Source organism: Passer domesticus, chromosome Z (genome assembly GCF_036417665.1).
Source record: "Passer domesticus isolate bPasDom1 chromosome Z, bPasDom1.hap1, whole genome shotgun sequence".
Lineage (NCBI taxonomy): Eukaryota > Metazoa > Chordata > Aves > Passeriformes > Passeridae > Passer > Passer domesticus.
The window spans coordinates 81,398,156-81,407,231 of NC_087512.1; positions in this window are offsets into that span (position 1 = coordinate 81,398,156).

The following is a 9,076-nucleotide window of genomic DNA, read 5'->3' on the forward strand; positions in this document are numbered from 1 at the left end:
CTCAAAATCCTGACAGGGGCTGGGGAGTCCTGGCAGGAAGCCAAAGACACTTGGGATTTTGATCTTAACCAAATTATCCAACATTATATGAAGAATTACAATCACAAAAGTTTAGATAGCATAATAATAGTAATTATAGGGTGAAAAGAGAAATTTTGGGGGTTTTACTACAGTGTCCAGGAAGTGAGATGGAGGGATCTGGGCACTGTCCTGTCCTTCTCCCTTCTTCTTCCCACCCTCCATCCTCTTGGTGATGGTGGCACTCTGGGATTGGTTTAGGGTAGAAAGTCACTGTCTAACACAGGTAATAGGTATTGGGACACAACTGTAAATATGGAATATGTGGTTTGTAGTATAAAAGGCAACACCACCCCTTTCTTAGATAAGAAATAATAAACAACCTTGAGAATGCGAGCCGAAGAGTTCTGATTTCTTCTTGGACAGCTGGGTTGGGGAAAGAGACTTTTAATACATCTTGGGGTCAGCTTGACCAGAGGAAACCCTGACACCTCTACAAACCCCTGTGGCCTTGGTGTGTCCCTGTGGCCAGGCTGTGCACCTTGGTCAGTGAAAGCAGGGAGAGGTCGGTGCTGGAAGAGATCACAGAGCAGGAAAGATGAAACTGAGCTGGAGCATGTGGGATGGGGCAGCAGGGCTGGGGAGGGACTGACAGGGAAGTCAGGGGCTCCATGTGGACCAAAGGCTGTGTCAGAATTGTCTTAAGTTACCAGATGTACCTGGGGGTGTGAATTCCATTTCCATCTGTCAGAGCTGGGGCAGTTCTCTGCCGTTCCTGGGGCAGTTTTCTTTATCTCTCCCACAGCCAATCCTCCTTCCAGGAGATCTCTGCTGCTCATGGGCCATTAATTATTAATTATCTGCTGTTCATGGCCACTGAGTGTCCCTGCATGGCTGATCAAATTCCATCATCCCAGGGGGAGATGCTCTGCCCAGGGCAGGAGCCAAGCATTCCTACCTGGATACAATCTGAGCCTGGAACAGCACAGCAGCCTCTGCGCCCTGCATTCCCACAGGAGCAGCTTTCTCCTGCCCTGCACTCCCACAGGAGCAGCTTTCTCCTGCCCTGCACTCCCACAGGAGCAGCTTTCTCCTGCCCTGCATTCCCACAGGAGCAGCTTTCTCCTGCCCTGCATTCCCACAGGAGCACCAGGCCCATCTCCAGCAGCCCTGGAGCTGCAGAGGAAAACTCCCCCCTTGTGCAGGATCCCTGCTCCAGCAGAAGCACAGCTGGCACTGCAGGAGGGCTGAGCCACCCTGGGATGGGACTGTGCCACCCCCTGACCCACAGGGGCAGCTCCTGCTCTCACTCTGACAGTGGTTTGGGTTTTTTGTACTATTGCATTTGTATTTTTAATTTTCCTAATAAAGCACTGTTGTTCCTGTTCCCATATCTTTGCCTGAGAGCCCCTACATTTCAAAATTACAATAATTCAGAGGGAGGGGGTTGTATTTTCCATTTCTGGGGAGGCTCCTGCCTTCCTCAGCAGACACCTGGCTTTTCACACCAAGACAAGAGTTCAGACCACATTGCATAGCCTGCATCCTTCAGGAAAAGCTTCCTGCAACCTGGCAGCAGGAAAAACAACACAAAACACCAAAATGAGGGTGTAGCTCAGCTTGTTCTGTATAAACCTCCTATTAGAACAGCCCAAAGGTCAAGGAAAGAGGCGCAGCCATTCAGATAAATGTGGAGCTGGTAAGACCATGACAGGCTCAAGGCTGAGCCTGTGTGAATGACAGCTTGGGATGAGTGATTGACAGCTCTTCCAAGGATGAAATCTGTTTGTGTGCCTGTTTCATCAAGGGGAAATGGCCTCAAATGCACCAGAGGAGGTTCAGGTTGGACATCAGGAGGAATTCCCTCACTGCAAGGCACTGGAAGGGGCTGCCCAGGGAGGTGGTGACAATAAAAAGGTGTTCAGGGAATGGCTGGGCATGGCTCTGGGTTGGATGGCAAGGTGGGGATCTCCTGAAAGTTGGGCTCAGTAATTTTGGAGGTCTTTCCCAACCTCAGTGATTCTGTTTTTGGAGCAGCTTTCACCAAAAGAAGAGTCATCCATCACAGTACAGATGGACAAGATTTCTTTTTTTTAATAGAGTAACAGTTTACTTTTAATATTTACAGTTCACATTTATATAGTTTTTTAAACCATAATGTTTAATTCTACTTGGTTAGTAACATGTTATTTAGTTTATTGGTTAGCAGTTACTACTGTATGTGTTTGTTAAAAACTCTTTTTCCTGAAGATGTTTACTTGGTTTTTTTCACAGGTATAGAATTATTTCTACAAACACAAATTTCTTTCCTCATGGGTACTTGTCAGGCCAGTTGCTAGTCATACTCAGCTGAACTAGCAGGGCCTGAGCCATGATTTTAAAAGGCCTTTTTTTGGTCAGGTTTCACCTATTTGCAGATGAAGAACTGTGGAGTTAACAGGCTCAAGTGTGTACTTGAGGTTTGGGTGAGTCCTCCCTAAGCTCAGCCCTGCCCAATCTTCTGCTCCTCAGCCCTGTGATGTGGCAGAGCAGTTGAAAATAATGTTTTTTATGTCTTCCAGCATCCAAATTTCTGCATGGTAGGTAAGGTTGGGCACCACAGAGTCACAAAGCAAAGGAGAATCCATTTTAAGAATGACAAGGAAAAAGTAGCCCATGGTAACCACTAAGCAATAAAACTGTCAAGATGTTTGAAAATAGACCAATGCTGCAATTTTTCTCACCATACCCAGTAGCTATTATGCCTTACAACACTTCCCAGCACAACCACAATTCCCATATTATTGTAACGAAGGGTATGGCAGGGATTACAAAAATTTAGGAACCACACGTCACCCTTTGCTGAGCAGCAGATGCATTTCTACTCCAGGTCTACCATTTCCACTGTTGTAGTTATCAAATAGTCACCTCTGCAATAAAACACTTTGTGGTAACTGCAGCAAGCAGCTGAGGGGAAGGAATTACACAGCCAGGAAATGGGCAATAATCACTGAGGCAGCAGAGGAACCAGATGTTAATATGGGATTGTAAACCTGCTGAAAAAAAATAACCATACTCAGCTCTCTGATGTGAGGTGCCAGAAGGAGGTGAACAGGACAACTGCATGGACTGGGGGCAAACAAAACATGGGTGGAGAGTAAAATTCATTTTTCTATGATGTGCTGTGGAGCAGTGCATGGAGAAGTGATCAGGAGTAATGTGACCACCTTTGCCACAGCCACGGATGCCTCTTTGGGGCTACCTAAAAACAGAGACCAGACAGAATTAAGGGAATAAAAAATGATTATATTTACTGAAGTGTCTTCAGGTACATTTTGGGCAGGCAAAGCTCTCCAGAGCCTACACCCAAAAATGGTCAACAGGTCACGGATTTTCACACTTTTATAAATTTGGTAAATTTGCATATTGGGGGTTAATGTTCCAGTTACAGCTTCAGGTAATGAAGTCATTTAACCCTAGTTTCCTCCCCCAACTCACTTTTATTGACATTTCTGGGCCCTGGGGCAGTGAGGTGTCCCTGATTTCCAGGCCTGGAGAGGAATTGTTGTGTCTGCCCAAGATGGGACAGCAGCAGCTGACACTGAATGTGGAGTTTGGAGTTGTGCACTAAGGAACTGCAGAATCAGAAATGTTGGAATGTTGGGGGACACAAGACATATGATGGACTGTGGACCTGCTAACATAAGAGATTTGATGCCCTGGCAAAAGCAAATGGAAGTCTGAAAATCACACCTAGATTGCAAGAAGATTTAATCAGACATGTTTACTGGAAAAAGAAAATCCCATTAAACTCTGCAAGCAAGAGATGTTGCTATATGCATACGTTTGTATATGTGATTTTAACCTAATCACTGTAGTACACTTTACTAGTCTCCCCAAAATAGCACAATATAAGTGCTTATATCTGACTTATATAAAATCGGATTCTGATCACCAAGTCAGACTCCTCATATCTCTCCATCACTGACACACAAATGTAAGAACAACTTAAAAGCTGAAATCCCAAGGCATCCACCACCACCATCAGCTTCCTCCCACCACATTCCCAGGCTTGTCTTTTCTTCTCCTGCACATGGGCCCCCCTGAGCTGCTGCCCTGCCCCTGGGGCAGCCCTGAGGTCTCCCGGGGATGTTCCTTCCCTCTGTGCTACAAAACAAAAAGCTGGAAATGAGCTTTTCATGGATTGCAGGAACAGCAGGCAGCCCTGAGTCTGCAAGAACTGAGCTTTCCCTGGGCTGGGTTTTCCAAGGGAGGGGAAGTGCCAGGAGGGAAGATGCTCACTAAAGTTATTCAGTGAGGCTTAATGTCAGTCAGTTGTGGAATAATTAAGGTTGGAAAAGACCTCCAAGACCAAGAAGTCCAAGCTTCACCTGATTCCCCCCCATGTCCACTAAACCATATTGTTATTGCTGTTTTTTTGTTTGGTTTGGGTTTTTTGGGGTTTTTTTTAGGTTTTTTGGGTTGGTTTTTTGTGTGTGTGTGTGTTTTTTTGGTGGTGTATTTTTGTTTTGGGGTTTTTTTGTTTCTTTTGAGGGTTTTTTGGGGGTTTTTTGGGGGGTTTTGTTTTTTGTTTGTTGGTTTTAGTTTTGGTTTTTTGTTGTTGAGGTTGGGATTAAAAGATCTTGAGATGGTATTTTGCATTTAGACTCAAATGTTTAATTTATTTATGTCATAGGCTTACAAGTAGTGAGTTTTGTTTTATTCTACTAACAAGTTAAAAAAAGGTTAATTTTTTTTTCTACAAGGTATTTTAAAGTTAAGCTATTTGATTAAGGAATGGCACTTTAAATTATTTTCACTTTTAACCTAATAACCAATTACTCAAAGTCTGCAATGCAGACTTTGCTGTTCAATTACAAATTATTACTCAAAGTCATGGAGCAGAAGGCAGAAGAAGGTAAAGAAGAAGGATTTGCTTTTGTTCTAAAACCTCTGTCTTGCTGTATATATTATATTGTATTCTAGAATCTTTAACTAAGTTTTCTACTTTGTGATGTTACACACTTGTAATTAAACTGCACACCTGGAATCTTACTGTTATTAATCAATTTTGGAAAGTTTCTCCACAGCCTCAGGTCAAATGCAGTGTTCTCTTGGGGGTCAGAGTCTGTCAGCACAGCAAGTCTAAAATTCTCAGCATCCAGGACTCCAACACCAGGATGTGCATTGGCACATCTGCTCATTTATTTAACAATTTTAGGGACAGAGGCTTCACCACTTCCCTGGGGAGGTTCTCCAGAATGACATTAAGTCATTCTGAATTGCTTTTGCAATCACTATTTGGATATTTGATACACAAATGGGGAAAAAAAGGCTAAAAAATAATCACATCTCTTTTATATTTTTGTACTTATTCTCTTATAATTGCATCCACTTGTTTTCTAAAGAAACCCCAAAATTAATCTTTCAGAAGTACGCATAATTAAAAGTAAAAACAAGGGTGGTGTAGGCAGCAGGGAAAAAAGAAAAGCAGGGTAGCTGAAAAATCTGCAAACAGTGTCTTGGGAGTAGAAAGATGGACAAGAAAAAACACACTTTTAAAAGAAAACGTGCAAAACTCACACCAAAAGCAGAGTCTGTAAGTCCCACTCTGTGTCCTACAAATTGTTAACCTTGGCAGTGAGCAACTGCCTCACTGTACATTGGATCCCAACCAAGTGAAATAATAACCAGGGTTTCAATCAAACCCTGGATGCTAATAATGCTGAAACAAATACGGAGAGAGATGTACAAACATAATCTATCATTGTGCAAGCTCCTTTTCTTCTGTCTCTTTTTTTTTTTTTTTCCTTCTCTTTGCTTTTTCTTGAGGTGAACTTAGTGCTTATGAATGCTTCCAGATTTATGGTCCCAGGCTGCATCTTTCTGGCTTCTCCCTGTAAAGGAACAGAGAAAGCAGCCAGCATTTTTCTGATCAAAGTGTAATATCCATGATGTGGCTGGAAAACACAGCACAAAGAGCTGCCCAAAAGCCCAGAAACCCTGTGTGCGCTGAAATCACTCCTCTCCTCCTGCACCACCAGCCCAGGAACAGCTGGGAGAAACTTTACTTCATTATTGGGGAATAAATTCTGCAGCTTATGACACCTCAGAGGTGAAGGAGTTGTTGTAGTTGAGAGTATTTTCAAAAAGAAAATTAAGACTTTGGTTGTTGGCGTGTAGAAAAAAGGCAGAATAAAGCACTGAGGTTTTTCCTGATGATTAATAACCAGAGGAAAGAACTTAGTTGAAACCACACATGTTCACAAGATGAGCCTGTCTTCAGAGTTTAACATTGCTCAACCAATAAAAATTTAATGTGACATTTTGGCCCAGCCATGAAATGAGAGAGACTCTTGATCAATGATACCATCATCTGAAATAAAATACATCTTCAATGGCTGTGCAGATCAGAAAGAAACCAGAAGTTGTGAAAAAAAAGAACCAGAGAGTGGTGAATGAAATAAAAGCACCACGAAGAATATTGCTCCTTGCTGGCAAAAGAAATTCACAAGCACTTTATGGAGAGGGAACTCTGTGAGAATCCATGGTCTTTCATCAAAAAAATCAGGGCAGGGCACGCAGGAGTGAAAAGGGGGTGCTATGGTTTTAAATAAAGAAAATGAAATACAAGTAATGCTTTTTTATTATAAGGAAGGAAAAATTATCTCCAAATAATGCATCAGGGAAATACTGAATGTAATTTGAGAATAAACTCTCGTGGAGGCATTGTGGATACAATTCTGGATAAAAGTAGATGGGGTTTGCCTAGAACTGGTCCTTGTAAATGGATTCATATCCTGAGAATATCCTGAGTTTGGAGGAATCCACAAGGATCCCCGAAGTCCAAACCCTGACCCTACACAGACACCCCAAAAGCCACACCATGAGCCTGATAAGGTCATGACAAATTTATCATAGGCTCTGAGGGCTGAAGAGGGTTAGAAAGGTCACAAAAAAGGAACGGAATATACTTCAGGTACTAAAAAGCACATAAAAGGCATGACACGACTCCTCAGGCTCCTGAAAGCAGGAGGTGATCCTTCCTGGCATTGCTGTGCCTCTGCTGAAAATTTGAAAATTCTGAGTTTTAAATCTGAAAATTTGAAAAGTGTGTCTGTGCAGTGTGGCAGAACAACGTGAAGCACTGAGGGATCCCATTTTTAAGGTATGAGACAGTTTCTGATGACCACACAGTCAGCAGGAAATCAAACCACATCTGCACATTTTGCCAGTGGTGTGGGCTGGAAATATCTCTGGTACCCCAGTCCTCGTGCAGCTCCTCAGCCAGGTCTTGGTTTCTGAGCCATGGATGATGCTGCCCAAAAGCAGTGACCCCCAGAGCCATGGCAGTGTCCCCAAATCCAACACCCCTCCTGCATCTCCACCTTCTTTTGATGCTGCACAAGTAAAACCAGGGAATTTCTTGGCTCGTGGTTCTTTCAGCTTGAAAATTGCCAGGAGTGGGCCATGATTACAATAATTGTAATGAGGGGCATTTTGGAAATTATCTTCCTTTTGATACAGGCGCTCTCCTGCTGTGCTTCAGAGGATGCACAATTGCTGAGCCCAGAAGGGTAAATCATCCTGAGGAAGAAATGACAGCCTGTTCTTTGAAAGGAGAGACAGCTCGTTTCAGCACGCTGCTCATCTTTGTGATTCCCTGTTGCAGCTTTCATTTCAGGCAGGCTATGAAATAGACATCTGAGGAATTATGAGAGGAATCGTCCTTCTCGTAGCTTTAGAATTTCAAAAGAATTTGCAGTGGTTCTGTAAAACATTTGTTCCACTGCTTTTCAGAGACGAGAAGCCAAACCAACCTCGTTACGGGCAAAATTATTTAAGTGTGGCACTTAGACCTGTGCTTCGAACTCCAAATAAAAAGTGCACGATGGTGACCTCCAAATAACCCCTGAATGAAATGCAAACCTCAGCCTCAGCTGCTTTAATAGCTCCATAACTCCAGCCCAGCCAAGTTTTCCTCCTGGAGTTCTGTGATGATGTTCATTTATTCTGGGGAAATAAGCAAGGCATCTACAACGACATCATAATTTTCCCAGTGCTGTGCTCTTTGGAGAGTGTCCTAGCAGCTATGGCTGGATGCAAAAAAAAAACCCAAGTGGAACCCCGACATCACTCTCTGGGGAGAAACAGACTTTGTGCTGTTGGTTTATGGGTTGTTTGTTGTATTTCCCAAAGAATAATCGCCAAATATAGAGCCAGGACTGGCAAACAAAGGTGGGGAAAGTAGGAAGGCTCAGGGCTCCTCAGAGAAACCCCAAAACTGATCTCACAGCAGGCTCGATTTGTCTCGTAGGGAATGCTAATCAGCACTTGACAAATAAATTGAAAACCAGATAAATTGGCAGGGAAAATGAAGATTTCTCTTTCTCCTGAGTAAGTTAGTGGCTCGGGCGTTGTTTTACAAGTTCAAGATGTTCCAACTGATGTCCGATGCTGAGCATCATTATAACACTTCTCCCCTAATTCCTTGTCAATTTATTTCATAAAGTATCCAGTTGAGAAACCTGAAGAGCTTCCTTTTATATTTTCCAGTAGTTTTTGATGTCACCTGTACTTTTTTAGGTATTTCCCAGCAGGGCATGGGCACATAGGGTAGTTTTTTAATTATTTTGTGGTGGGTTTTATTATTGTGAGTCTGTAGTGTTTGTTTTGTTGTGTTTGGGGTAGTGTGATGCAGTTAATTTGTTATGTTCTTTATATTTGTATTTATATACCTGTATTTTGTACCTTTTTTATATTTGTATTTGGAGTATTGTTTATTATATTATAGGAGTTTTATTTGTTTGGTTTGTTTGATGGTGGTATACATTTTATAGTTATGGACGATTTCAGAGATATTGTTTGTGGTTAAATTTATTTTTTAGTTTTGTGTTTATTTACAGGTTGTAATTTTATTTTGATGATTTGAGATATTATGGTTTTATTGAGTTAGGAATAATTTTTTGTGTGTGTTGCTAATTTAAGTTTATTTTTTGTAATTTTATTTTTGTAGTTTGGTTTATTTGTTGATTGTTGAACAGTGCAACCTTCTCCAGCTGAGATATCCACCAAGTGT